We start from the raw sequence: 12,717 nt of genomic DNA, 5'->3' as shown, positions 1-12,717 counted from the left end.
AAGGACCACTACAGTCAGAAGAAGACCTCAACAACAAAAGCCTGATCTTTTTTTTCTGAACTACTTTATATTTAGTGTCCTGGCTCTGTTCTGGGATCTCCCTGCCTTTCCATGTGTGTACATGGAATGCATGAGGAGGGAGGAGAGCAACAACATTACTTCCGGCAAAGATCAGAGCACACATCAGCGAGAAGCAACATGACACAGTATGAAAGTAGGAGCTGGGGTGAATCTGGCTTTCACTATTAAAGTTACTTTATTAGTAGCTGTGCTGACCAGAGCTGAACAACAACAAGCTCTGCACTTCCTCTGAGGTCAACAGAACATTGAACATTCAACTCCTCGGTTCTGATGAAGAAGCCACTGCATACATATTTACTGTATACATGTTCATCTTTAAACATCTACAGAAAAATAGGGCCCACATGTGACCATGTGTTCAAAAATCTAATGAGTGGTAAAGTCTCCCTTTCTCACTGATCTCTGCTCCTACTGATAGTTATTTTAGAGACCTGCATAAAGCTTTGACCAAAAAAGGCCCTGTCATCACTATTGTTTAATCCACTGGTCACAAGGGATGGGTATCGTTTAGGTTTTATCCGATACCAGTACCAAACCGGTACTTTTGAAACGGTGCCGGTGCTTAAACGGTGCTCGAACCGGTGCTTAAAGAATGAAGAACACACACTTTGTACAAAAACCTCTCATGTTTAGCTGTTTTTTTGTAAAAAGATAACAATGTTAGCCTTTTCTGCAGCTATAGGGCATATATGGTATCACTCTTGGCAGGAAGCAGTGCTTAAACAATGGGAAAACAAACTTTGTCCAAAAACCTCTCATGTTTAGCTGTTTTCCACTTTTTCTTTGGTCATTTTAGCTTTTTTGGCCAGGGTGAAGGGAGTATCTGCCATCAAACAAGAAGACAGCGTCATGTAACTACGATGGTGTTTGCTAGTTCACCTTACATGCATTAATGTAATAACGTGGTTAGCCTACTCAACGTAAATTACACACGAACAACATGAAGCTACTCTCGCAGAGAAGAACGGCTGTTGCTGCCATCATCATCCGTCAGCATTTCTGCTACACTGGCAGGGCTAGGGGCCAGGACTCTCCTCTTCGGGTTTTTGGGGGATGTTGCTAACTCCGGGACCGATAACAGGCACCACACCCGCAGTAGATGTGCTCGGTGTGAGGTCTCGCAGCAAGCTATCAAATACGGTACATTTCTCAGCTTTTAAAAAAATGCTATGCGTCACCAGGTGTTTCATCAGATTCGAGGAGTTACCTCCTTTGCACAGTATCACCTTAAAGCACTTGTTGCAGGCTGCTGAGTTTTCATCTTTTGCTGTGAAGTACAGCCAGACTTTTGACCGCTTCGCCTTGGGCATTTTTAATCTGTAGCTCTGCTCTAAAAGAACGTACGTACCAGGGCCCGCCTACTACGCTTGCAAAGGTAAAATGATTGGCTAGAATCCAAAGTGTATGACATCTCAGTAAAAAAAAAAGCACCGAAATAAAGCGAAATGTGCGCTGCTTTTCGGTCTGGTTACTACCGTTTATGTCAGAACCAGGCTCGCTCTCAAGCTACTGAGTATTAGACTTAAAATCTCCAGCTGAAAAGCATGAGGCAAAAACACATGGGCCTTATTTTGAATACTCAGAATCAGAATCAGAATCAGAATCAGAAAGGGTTTTATTGCCAAATGTTGAGCAGGTTTACAACATTAGGAAATTGCTGCGGTGCTTCAGTGCAAACATACTGTCATAAAAATATAAAAATAAGACTACACAAAATAATAACTACATGTCATAATCTTTGACGTGTTTATGTCTCTAAGAACCAGGCTCCCTGTCTTGAGTCTTGATTGGTGAGTTTTGGCAAAAACAAGGTATCAAATATATATTTTCTGACTTTTCACCTCTAACCACCACAATTTCTCTTTGAGTTCAGATGACTGTTTCACCGTACTTCCCTTAAGATATTTAAAAGATATCACGTTAATAAGAATAAGATGAAAGGATGGATGGGCTGCCATAAAAACATAAAGCCTCTGGAAATGGCTGTTGTTATTATGAAGGCGCACAAAAAACAAAACAAAACAAAAAAAAAAAAACAAAGAGAGAAATAGGACTAAAATGTGCTCATGCTGTCATTCTAAAAGAGTCAGTGAGTAAGATCTCCTCCCACACCCACTGTCCTCTCAGGCTGTGCCCCTGGACTGGTGGAGGGAAGAAGCAATCTGAAGCTTCCGCTATCCACCAGTGTTGTTGATGGTGCAGGACGTTAAAGGCACCGTGCCTTGGAGTGGTACTGCATGAATGTAACATCAGTACAGACACTCGGGCTGATCTGGAGTGGGAGTGTGTCTGTGTACTGTACTGTAGTAAATGGCAGGCTGAGTCAGTGCATTTCTGAGGAGAAATCTATGTGTAAATTCTATGTGAAACTCACTGCTGGTTCAGGCTCTGTTTCCACAGACAGAAAACATTTTCCCAATTAGGATCCAACTGTATATTGTAGGGTAGACCCTACAATAATACATTCAGAGAAAAAAACCCAACAATCATATGACCCCCTAGGAGCAAGCACTTTGGTGACAGTGGGAAGGAAAAACTCCCTTTTAACAAGAAGAAACTTCTGTTAAAAGGCTCAGTGAGGGGCGGCCAGAAACCAAACCAGATTATTATGACTACTGCCAATCCCACACCTCCCACTTCCATGTGCTATTACTGATGTCCTCATAGTCTGAATGGCAATCAGTTCTTCAGCCTGACATCTTGGTCACTGCCTCATTTGCATCTGGAAGGGGATTCGTTTTGTTTAACTCAAACCAATCAAATATTTGTTTTACACTTATTTTCCAATTGTTGATAGCCAAGTCATAGTCTGAGGGAGATGTACCTATTATTAATTCCATCAACAAGACAATGGTAACTATAACAGTTAATAACTTGCAAATACATCAGAAGAAGGCATAAAGTACAATGTGTTAACTTATCTAAAAAAAAGTTGGGGGAAAAAAACAAAACAAAAAAACCCTCTTACTTTAGATTTACAAACATTTACAAAGAAAAGATTATCTCCCAAAATGATTTTGTTCATTCCTGGCATAAATGTTAATCATCTGCAGTTCATGGAGTAAAGTCTTCAGGATGCCGGACAATTAGGAACAGCAGCTTCCATTGTCCCACTTTGTTTCATTTAGAGCAGCTCACTCATTGGGCGGAGGTGGCCTCCTTGAGTGCTCTATATGCTCAGTTGGAAATTCAGCAAAATTAGGCTTTTTTGTCGCTGTCTATCTTCTGAAATTGAGGATCGAAACTTAACCAAACCAAGGAGTTGAATGACACCAAACTACCCCACAGAATTGATGGTAACTGAATAGATTTTCCATCTGAAAACTCACTGCTAACATCAAGCTGTTCATAACCACAGTTCATTCGCTGCTGCAAATGAACAAGCTATTTGACATTTAGAAAGGAAAGAACAGACATACTGACTTTTGTCAGACCACCTTTACCACATTTACAAGTAAAATATGTGAACTTAGTAAACTGAAGGCTATTTGGCCCTCACAGCAGTACACTGCAGTGTTGCCATCACCTCAGTATAAACCGACCAGCAGTAGCAGCACAATTCAGCACATGCCAGCAGAAAACATTCAGAAAATAGTCAAAGGAGCTTGCAAAGAAAAGCGTCTGGACTTCTTTAAGTTGCTTGAAGACGTTTCACCTCTCTTCCAAGAAGCTTCTTCAGTTCTAAGGTCAAATGGCGGAGAGTCCCGGATTTAAACCCAGTGGGAGTATCCCCCCAAAGAGGGACAAAAGGACCCCTGATGATCCTCTAATCACCTGAGCCAAGGTGTGAAAATGGGTGTGGGTCCCAATTAGCCAGGGTTTCAGGTGAGCTCATTGTGAAACCTGGCCCCACCTTATCATGCGATTTCCTGAGGTCAGATGGCCCTCTTTCAGCTACTTGGTTTGGTTAAGTTTCGATCCTCAATTTCAGAAGATAGACAGCGACAAAAAAGCCTAATTTTGCTGAATTTCCAAGTCAATAGTGAGCATATAGAACACTCAAGGAGGCCACCTCTCTCCAATGTTGCAACAACATTGTCATCCCCTATATAGCCAGTGTATCAGAAAAACTCAGGAGAGTTTTCTCCAAGCATCTCCGCCATTTTACCTTAGAACTGAAGAAACTTCTCGGATGAGAGGTGAAACGTCTTCAAGCAACTTAAAGAAGTCCAGACACTTTTCTTTGCAAGCTCCTTTGACTACGATGACCTGGATGACTGAGAACCTTCACAGACATTCAGAAAATAATTTGGTTCTCAAAGGGAAAGATGTTAAGAATCAACAAGAGGAATGTGAGTGACTGTCTCTGAGCTGTGCTGGTTGCTATATATACCCTGAAATGTGAGTAGATAAGAACATGCTGATGCCATTGAAGGCCATACTGACAACCCTACCCTACCTCTCTGTGCCTGTAACAACTGGCTGCCAAGCATATTAAAAGAGGCTCAAGTACTCCTCCATTCCAACAGGCCATAGCTGCACCTTTGCCAGCTGTCCCTAACTAGTCGTTAGATACCAGTCACTTTTGTTTTGACCTCAGCCACATCTTGTGTGTACGGCAGTGCAGTACTGTGTACATGCAGCATTTAAAGCGCTGCACAAAGTAGAAAAGGAAATGAACTGGAGGAATGCACAGTGCTGGCACAAAGATGATACACTGCATAAACCATGAAATTAAAGTAGCAACTAAAAACACTGGGTTCCTAAAAATGCTATGAAAGAAAAAAAATTAACATCTACAATTTTGCTTGTTCCCGGGGCCCTCCAACTGGGCCCGTGGAAACTATAAGAGCTCTGAATTTAACATCTCAGTCACCTTTCATTCTCCATCCTTGAACATACATGAAACACCCCAAAACAGGGCACAGCCCCAAAGCCCTGCATTCAAAGGCTTCAACTGAGGAGCCAGAGTTTCACAGTATCTGCTACCGAGCCTATGCAATATGAAAATCTGAAGAAGAACAGACCAATTAGCATTCATCACTACTACCATCTGTGGATGACTCACATTGCGGCCATACACACAGCAGTGACCTCAAAGAGGATGGGATCTGGGCTACAGTGATTAATGCTCCAGTCTGTGCAGCTGATTGCTGTAATTCTTCATTCATTAAGCAAATTGAAATAATAATAGTGGCCAAATAATAATTGGCCAAACAAACACCTATCATGCTCTGACAGCCCGCTGCCTGAGTGACGCTAAGTGACTCACTGGACAAGCTCAAGCGTAACTAGTTAAAACTCCCAGCTCAGAGTTCAAACAGAATAAAGCACCAGCACTGTCAGAGCCTTGGATTACTTTAGATTTGAAAGTATTTTATCCAGTAATTCATGCTGCTGATAAACACTTTATAGACTGGCCCAATTCAAGCAAAAACCAACATACTGCTAAGTCTCCTGTGCTGATCCAGCTCCTTTTGACGCTGATGTTTCACTGAAACAGAAACTGACACATAAAAATATGTATGACTGATAATTCAGTCAGACTGATATATAACACTATTCAATTACTAAAGATCTATTGTGAACTGGTGTTCTGCAGGGATCAATTCTCAGTCCACTTATTTTTAGCACTGATCTGTTTTATGGCAAAACACTATAAAGTACAAGCAATTAAAAGCTGACAGTTGTGTTTTTTTATGCATAAAGACATCCTGTTGATTGGCTGTGCCACATAAACAGAAGGTTAGAATACCAGGTTGGTGAGGCTTCTGGGCTCACAGCCAGAACTGTGCACCTAAGATGCTCATGTTAGAATATCCCTTCTCAATGGCTTCATACAGAGTCAATAGTATAGACTTTCTGAAACTAAGCTTTTAAAGCAGTCTGAAGCCTGACATTACTTAGACATACACTGACCTTATTATTTTATGACTTTAGGTCATGAACATCTACCAGTGTAATAGTAAATGAATGACAGAGAATAATGAAAATGACAGTATGTCCCCTAAAGGCAGATAGAGTGTACATTTCTCCAGGGTTAACTTTTCTTTACTGTTTCGCTCTAACTTTTGGGATGGATTTTACTCCTGACACAACTGAAATCCACTGTGAAGTTAGCAAGGTCAGTTTTTGCCATTAAGATAACAAAATCAACCAGAAATAAGGTTGCAGATCAACTGCAACATGGGGCTGTTTTTCCATAGACTTTTGTATAACCAGACCAGTGGAATTGCCCCCTGCTGCCATTAGAAGAAAAAAAAGCACTTTCATATTGGCTTCATTTTTTTTTAGATTCAAACCTTTGTCAAAGTCCTTCAAAAAGCAAGTCTTGCTACTCAGTGGCTATTTGCATTCAAATTAGGGACATTCACGGTATACCGGCATAATGTTAGGCAATGATAAGAAAATGAAATATCGCAATAGAATATGGGTAAAACCTTTGTTTTCATACGCACATGGCGGAAAGACGATGGCGGCGATGGAGAATGAGAAGGGCAAAAGCGGATCGTTGAATGAAACAGATGAACCTGAATTGGTTTGAAAAAATGGTGCAACTTCAGTGATGTGGAACTGGTTTGGTTTTTGTCTGTCAGATACCCACCAAAGCACATTTTTACGTATGTTTTTTTGTTTTGTTTTTTGTAGAACATGCAAGTGGGCCGTCGTTATTACAGTATTTTTCAGACTTTAAGGTACTCTTAAAGCCTTTAATTTTCATGGCGCTCAAAAATCTATTAAAAAATGTTTTAGTACCACTTTGGTAAGCTATGAAGCTGCACCGCTTGATGGATTGTCGGAGTATTACGGCTACCGTAGTCAGGAGCCTCGCAGAGTAATACGTACTGTGCTTCAACATAACATTACCGTATTGTGTGTGTATAAGGACCCCAAAATGGCACCTGTTAAGAGACATGCGTATGAAGCGCATTTTAAACTCAAGGCTATCAGTTGCGCAGTAGAACATGGGAATAGAGCAGCTGCGAGAGAATTCAGCATTAATGAATGAATGGTACAGAAGTGGAGGAAGCAAGAAGAATGAGCTGAGTAAAGTTTGACTTATCTGACTGTTTTGTTTCGCTTAATGTGCCTTATAATCCTGCGCACTTTATGGTCCGAAAAATACGTATTTGACTTATTTATTTGGCTCACTGCAGTTTCATGTTGCAAAGCACCTCTTCTAAACTTTTGTGGATATTATACATGATTATGCTCAGGATATGTCAGCCCATTTCCACTGAAAATGCCTTTTGGTTAAATTGTCAGCAAGGAATTTGCCTTTGCACTGTTAAATTTTTATATAGCTGCTTGTTTAAGTGAAGATGAATTGATGGGCGGTGTTTTCACTAATAAAGTTGTGGAGTTGTGAAGTATTTTGTCTGGCATCTGTTATGTCGTCAGTTATATATAATTTTCAAATATATGTCGTGATAAATATTTTTGGCCATATTGCCCTGCCTTAATTCAAATGACCAGAAAACTGCTTAAAGTTTGGTATAAAATCTGGGTTTTAAAAGAATCAGCAACCACCACTTTTGCCTTCACTGAATTCTCCCATAGGATTCAGTGAGTCTCTCACTCTCTAATAATGCCTTCAACAAAGTTAATGTTAGTCCGCTTTAAAAATCATCTGAAAAAACTGTTGTTTTCTATGGCTTTGTCTTGGTTTTATACCATCCTTTGTTCTTCTAAAATCTGAAAAGAAATCCATACACATGTCTATAAAGTGTTGCCCTATAGAAACATATGAACATGTTACCAGCATTGTATCACATAAAAGCTACACTGTACAGCAGTTTTGTCTAATGTAGTGGAAATGTGTTGAATATTGGAAGGCTGTTCTATGATACTGGCATCAGAGCCTTTTAGCTGTCCCTTTAATGGCACAGTGTGCATTAGGGGTGGGTGATAGAAACTATATACGATAGAAACAATATAAATTTGGCCAACGATAGAGAGTTTGACTATACCGCAGAGCTGTACGTTTTAATTAGTTTCAAAAATCTCTCACTCAGAACCTGAAGGACGACGGAGTTTTGGACCCAGATTACTCCGCAAAGCTCCTTACTACGGCAGCCATAGTGCTCTGACAATCCATCAAGCAGTGGGGCTTACCAAAGTTGTACTAAAACATTTTTTAACAGATTTCTGCACGCCCAAATCGGTTTGAGGTCAGTAAGCACAACCAGAATTCATACATAAGGCACACTCTCGATTTTTGAGAAAATTAAAGGATTTTAAGTGTGCCTTATAGTGTGGAAAATACATTATACAGAAAAAAAAGAATATATCGCGATATATATCGTTACCGCACATGCTTCAAATTCTATCGCAATATGAATTTTAGGCCACATCGCCCAGCCCTAGTGTGCATGTTATAATAGTGTTGTAAGCTGAGAATAAATTGATTTGCAAGATCAATGTTCTAGTTTAGACATTTGTGTGTGTCACTGAATGAGCAGATTAAACACACCACGTAACTTATTTTTATAACTTTCCCTTACTTTCTGTCGGTAAATCTGCTGTGATGCATGTAAACCTTGCAATCGCTGACATGATAGCAGGACTGATATAGCAGCTGGGACAGAGTTGTGTGTCCAAAGGCATCTGTGTGAAGTAATTACCTGCCGTATTTGTAGCGGTGTGTGTCAGTCCCTGCAGACTGTGATGGCTCTGGGGCAGCTCATCCTACTGTTGCTCCCCTATAGTCTATGCACATGCACACGCTCCTGTGGAAACACACAGGCACACAGGATTAAAACCACCCTGACGCCAGAAAGAAGCATCTTATGAACGCATCTGCCTCTCAAGACAAGTTGCTGCACTTTCACACAAGCTGTTCGAGCGTGACGTGAGCGTGCAAGCAGTCAACACATGTTCCGGATTTCATGTCTTACCATTAAAGATTGATGGCTTTCTCCCAGTTGGACTATCAAATCCAGAAAGGTTGCTCATTATGAAGCCCAGCTAAGCTAAGACTGTCTAACTGTATATTTCTGGTGAGTGCGCTGCCAGAAGCTCTTCTACTCATGCGAGCAAACTCCAGAAGTTTCTGAAAGGTTATCCCCTATCCTCCTAGACGAGCCTTGTTCTACAGCTGAGCGAGCAGCCCGCACTGTATATGCCAACTTTTCAAGCAGATACCTAAAAGAAGAAAAGGACGAAGAGCAGCAGGTTTAAGAGGCTCACCCTTGATGTTCTGAGAGGCCAGGCCAACAGACAGAAGGCAACCGGGTGCCAGTTTAGTTTGGGACTCTGTGGGTAACGGAGTGCGAGGGAGCAGCGTGAGCACAGCACTGCAGAATGCCACCGATCGAGTTACAGAGTCAGTAAATATAGCAGCCGCCTATGACCTCCATGGGTCACTCAACACTCACTGGCATTCCACTTTGCTCTTAAAGGACTCCATGGGAATCTCTGAGCTTCTCAGTAACAGTAACTACATTTTATTTGTGTGTGTGTGTGTGTGTGTGTGTGTGTGTGTGTGTGTGTGTGTGTGTGTGTGTGTGTGTGTGTGTGTGTGTGTGTGTGTGTAGCAAGCTGTACACAGCCCCAGTAAATAGATGGTTCTTAAATAGTACCTAATAGAGGGAGACTGCTCAATATTGTTGATGGAGGCTGACAGCCACTCACTCTGGCCACATGTTTATATGACACTGGTATCCAGATAACAAAAAGCTAATACGTGAGCAGCAGAGAGGACCAGATGAAGTGGAGTATGTTGTACTGTGTTGACGTACGTTTGCAGGACAATGGAAAAAGACAGACGCGGCTCTGTGGTGGATGGGCTCTGTGAGGGGTGTAGCGTTACATGACACTGACACTGAGATGAGATGGCGCTGGTACCGGTGTTGCCAGGCTCGCTGCACTGCGGTGTGGGACTTAACGTGGCTCCTGAAGGGACCGATTTGATGCAAAATATGATGTACGCGCATTTTAAATGCCGCTCATTAATAGTGGGGGATGACGTTATTCCGCGCGTGATTAGATAACCAGTCAGACCCCGGGAGCGTTGCTCGGTAATGGAATGGGAGGCTTGCGGTGCTGTCCGTGAAGGGGGTGGTGGGGTGTTTAGGGGCAATAGACAGACCGAAAACTTGTCATCCCTAGAGGAGGCGACGCACAAACTTAATACAGCGCGTATTAACTAACCTGGATACTGATTTCGTCTTTATATAAGCACGTGACCACGACGTATTGGTCAGTTAATTAGCTGTCTTGCTAGCTTACTATAGTCAACAGTAACGGTGCAGTGTAGCCAAGACAGTAGCACTGTGTCAGAGTACCGCGTCAAACTGTACTGTGTAAGCATATTAATGCAGCAAGCACGCAAATTTCACGTGTCATAACACGGTACTTCCAAACCTACTAGGGTAGTATTCTTCGCACACGTATATCCAAAAGAAAAATTAAGACTTCATTTGACGAACTTTTAGAGTTTGTTCGGGGTTATCAGCCTTGCAGCATAGCTTCGGGCAATGAGCATCCTTGTTCTAAAACTTGAAAATATGCTAAAAAAAGACAGCAGTTACACTACCACAACTGATACCGAATATTTAACCGCCACGCTGTTACTTCTAAAATGCGCTAGATTGTTTTTAGTGCCGTTTATATGTTAATTTCCCCTCACAAAGCAAACTTAACATTCTCTGAGTTCGATGGGAGTTCGGTTTGTGCTTCTGTCCATACGAAAGAACAGCACCTATCAGGGTTATGGTGGTGTCAGGTAACTGCATACACTCACCCCGCAATTGGAGAACATCCCGATCCAAACGGGCAGGGAAGCGCCACTCAAAAGTACCTCTGTGGTCGCTTTTAGAGCATCACTATTAACATTAGACTGGAAGCTTGCCCTGCAGGCGATTTAATCAAGAGTACGCTGGTAGTCAGCCATATCCTCCTTCCAGTGCAGTTGTAGAGTTTCAGCAACCAAGTAACGGTTCTTTTCGCTTTAACGGTGACGTCAGTCGGTCAACGAAGCTTTTTTCTGATTGGTTCATACCTCTATTTGAGCGTCACTAGCTAACCGAGTGAACCGCCTCCTACACCGTCGTCATGGCAATGAACGTAAACATCAGAGATTTCTTTCATTGAAAAAATGCCATGTTCAAGCGCGTCGAAGAGAGCTGGCGATACCCGTGATTTAATCAAAAATTAAATGCTATTCTGGTAGCTTTCCAGTAGGTATTATTAGTATTACAAATAATAGTGAAAAATAGTATCTTTAATTAGAACAGCTTGCGGGGAAAAAAGTCAAAGCCTACACAACAAGTTCATTATCCTAATGCAACTGAAGCCGTTAGTATCAACTGAGCATTGTGTCAATACCACAAGCAATCTGAGTTTTGTTGCTGAGCATGTCCATCCCTTTATGACCACAGTGTACCATCTTCTGATGCTTGCTTCCAGCATGATAATGCCCCGTGTCCACAAAGCTTCCAGCATCTATGCCATGAAGGATTAATGCAGTTCTGAAGGCAAAAGAGGGTCCAACCTGGTACTACTGTGTTCAATTAGTGTAAAGAAAAACACATAAATGGCACCAGATAATTATTCATATGCTTGGTTTCTGGTATTCTGTATTGCTTTCAAAAAATTATTTGGTATTATTTCTTATTTAATATCATCCCCGCTGGCTCAGCACATGTATAGACATCATATATTCTGATGCACTCTGGGTGTTTGCCTGAGTCCAGTCAGTGTGTCTTTTAAATGTACATCGATCGTTTTTAGACACTGATGAAGAATTAATTTAGTTTCGTTTATAAAACTCTGGACTTTAATCTTTTAAAATAGTGTTTTCTGTCCTCATTTCTGCATGTTCAAAACATGAACTTGAATCCTTCCAATCATCATTGTTATCTTATGAAGTACAACAGAAAACAAAACTGGGCAACACTTCCTGAAGATTGATTAGAAAACCAGCAACAACACAGTTTGAAACTTTAAAAACTTGCTTATATCTTACTGAGTTTTCAGACTAAGGGGGGAAAGCCCTTGAAAAAACCTCCACCCCCTTATTTTTCAGTCTTGTCTGGTTATTGTCCTAGAAAAAAAGAGACTGTTTCTGCTGACTGAGATCACATTTATACAGAGTTGTAATTGCCATCTTGTGCTGGATTTGTTTCCCCCTGTTGGTCAACAGTAATTTGCACTGATTAGAGGTTTTCAGAAAGGAACAACCTCTTTTTCTCTTTGACACACGCCTGACAAAGACATGCATCAAAACCCAGCCTTTGTATAAATGTCTAGAGAATCAAAGTATAGTAACTGTAGCCAGATAATGATAGATAATTCCACTTTAATATTTTTTCTCCTGGTCTGGCTCTTAAAAATGCTGGGATGTGCTCACACTTACTCTCTTTTCTGGTAATCAGGTCAAGTGTAAAAGATTCAGTGGTGGTATGGATTCATTAGTCATATTTTGGGAGTGAGAGAAAAAGATGGACTTAGAGTGAGTAATGCTCCTCTGGTTCATTCATTTTTTCGAATTGGTGGGGAATAAATGAACATGGTCTAAACCAGGCCTCAAGGCTGGTGTCATGCAGGTTTTAGCTGTGTCCTTGATCCAACATAGCTGATTTAAATGGCTAGATTACCTCCTCAACATATCTTGAAGTTCTCCAAACTAGTCATTTGATTCAGGTGTATTGACCTATAGGGTGATATCTAAAACTTGCAGGACACCAGCCCTTG

At 41.3% G+C, this 12,717-nt stretch overlaps 1 protein-coding gene across 7 annotated transcripts in view; it reads right to left on the bottom strand.

Moving 5' to 3' along the window:
* Positions 1-10,983, bottom strand: part of usp2a (ubiquitin specific peptidase 2a) — a 57,086-nt gene extending 46,103 nt beyond the window's left edge. For 3 of the 7 annotated variants that reach the window (XM_085380756.1, XM_085380757.1, XM_085380753.1), the window contains exons 1-2: positions 10,766-10,983; positions 8,646-8,750 (exon numbers count right to left, since the gene is read on the bottom strand). The gene's annotated coding sequence lies outside the window, so the exon portion shown is untranslated. The other 4 variants (XM_085380755.1, XM_085380758.1, XM_085380754.1 and 1 more) reach the window with 4 other exon arrangements.
* Positions 10,984-12,717: the final 1,734 nt, after the last annotated feature.

This window comes from Rhamphochromis longiceps, linkage group LG14 (assembly GCF_057381845.1).
Source record: "Rhamphochromis longiceps isolate RC_006_pf linkage group LG14, R_longiceps_female_GT1.1, whole genome shotgun sequence".
Taxonomy (NCBI): domain Eukaryota; kingdom Metazoa; phylum Chordata; class Actinopteri; order Cichliformes; family Cichlidae; genus Rhamphochromis; species Rhamphochromis longiceps.
This window is presented reverse-complemented; position numbering and strand designations above follow the sequence as displayed.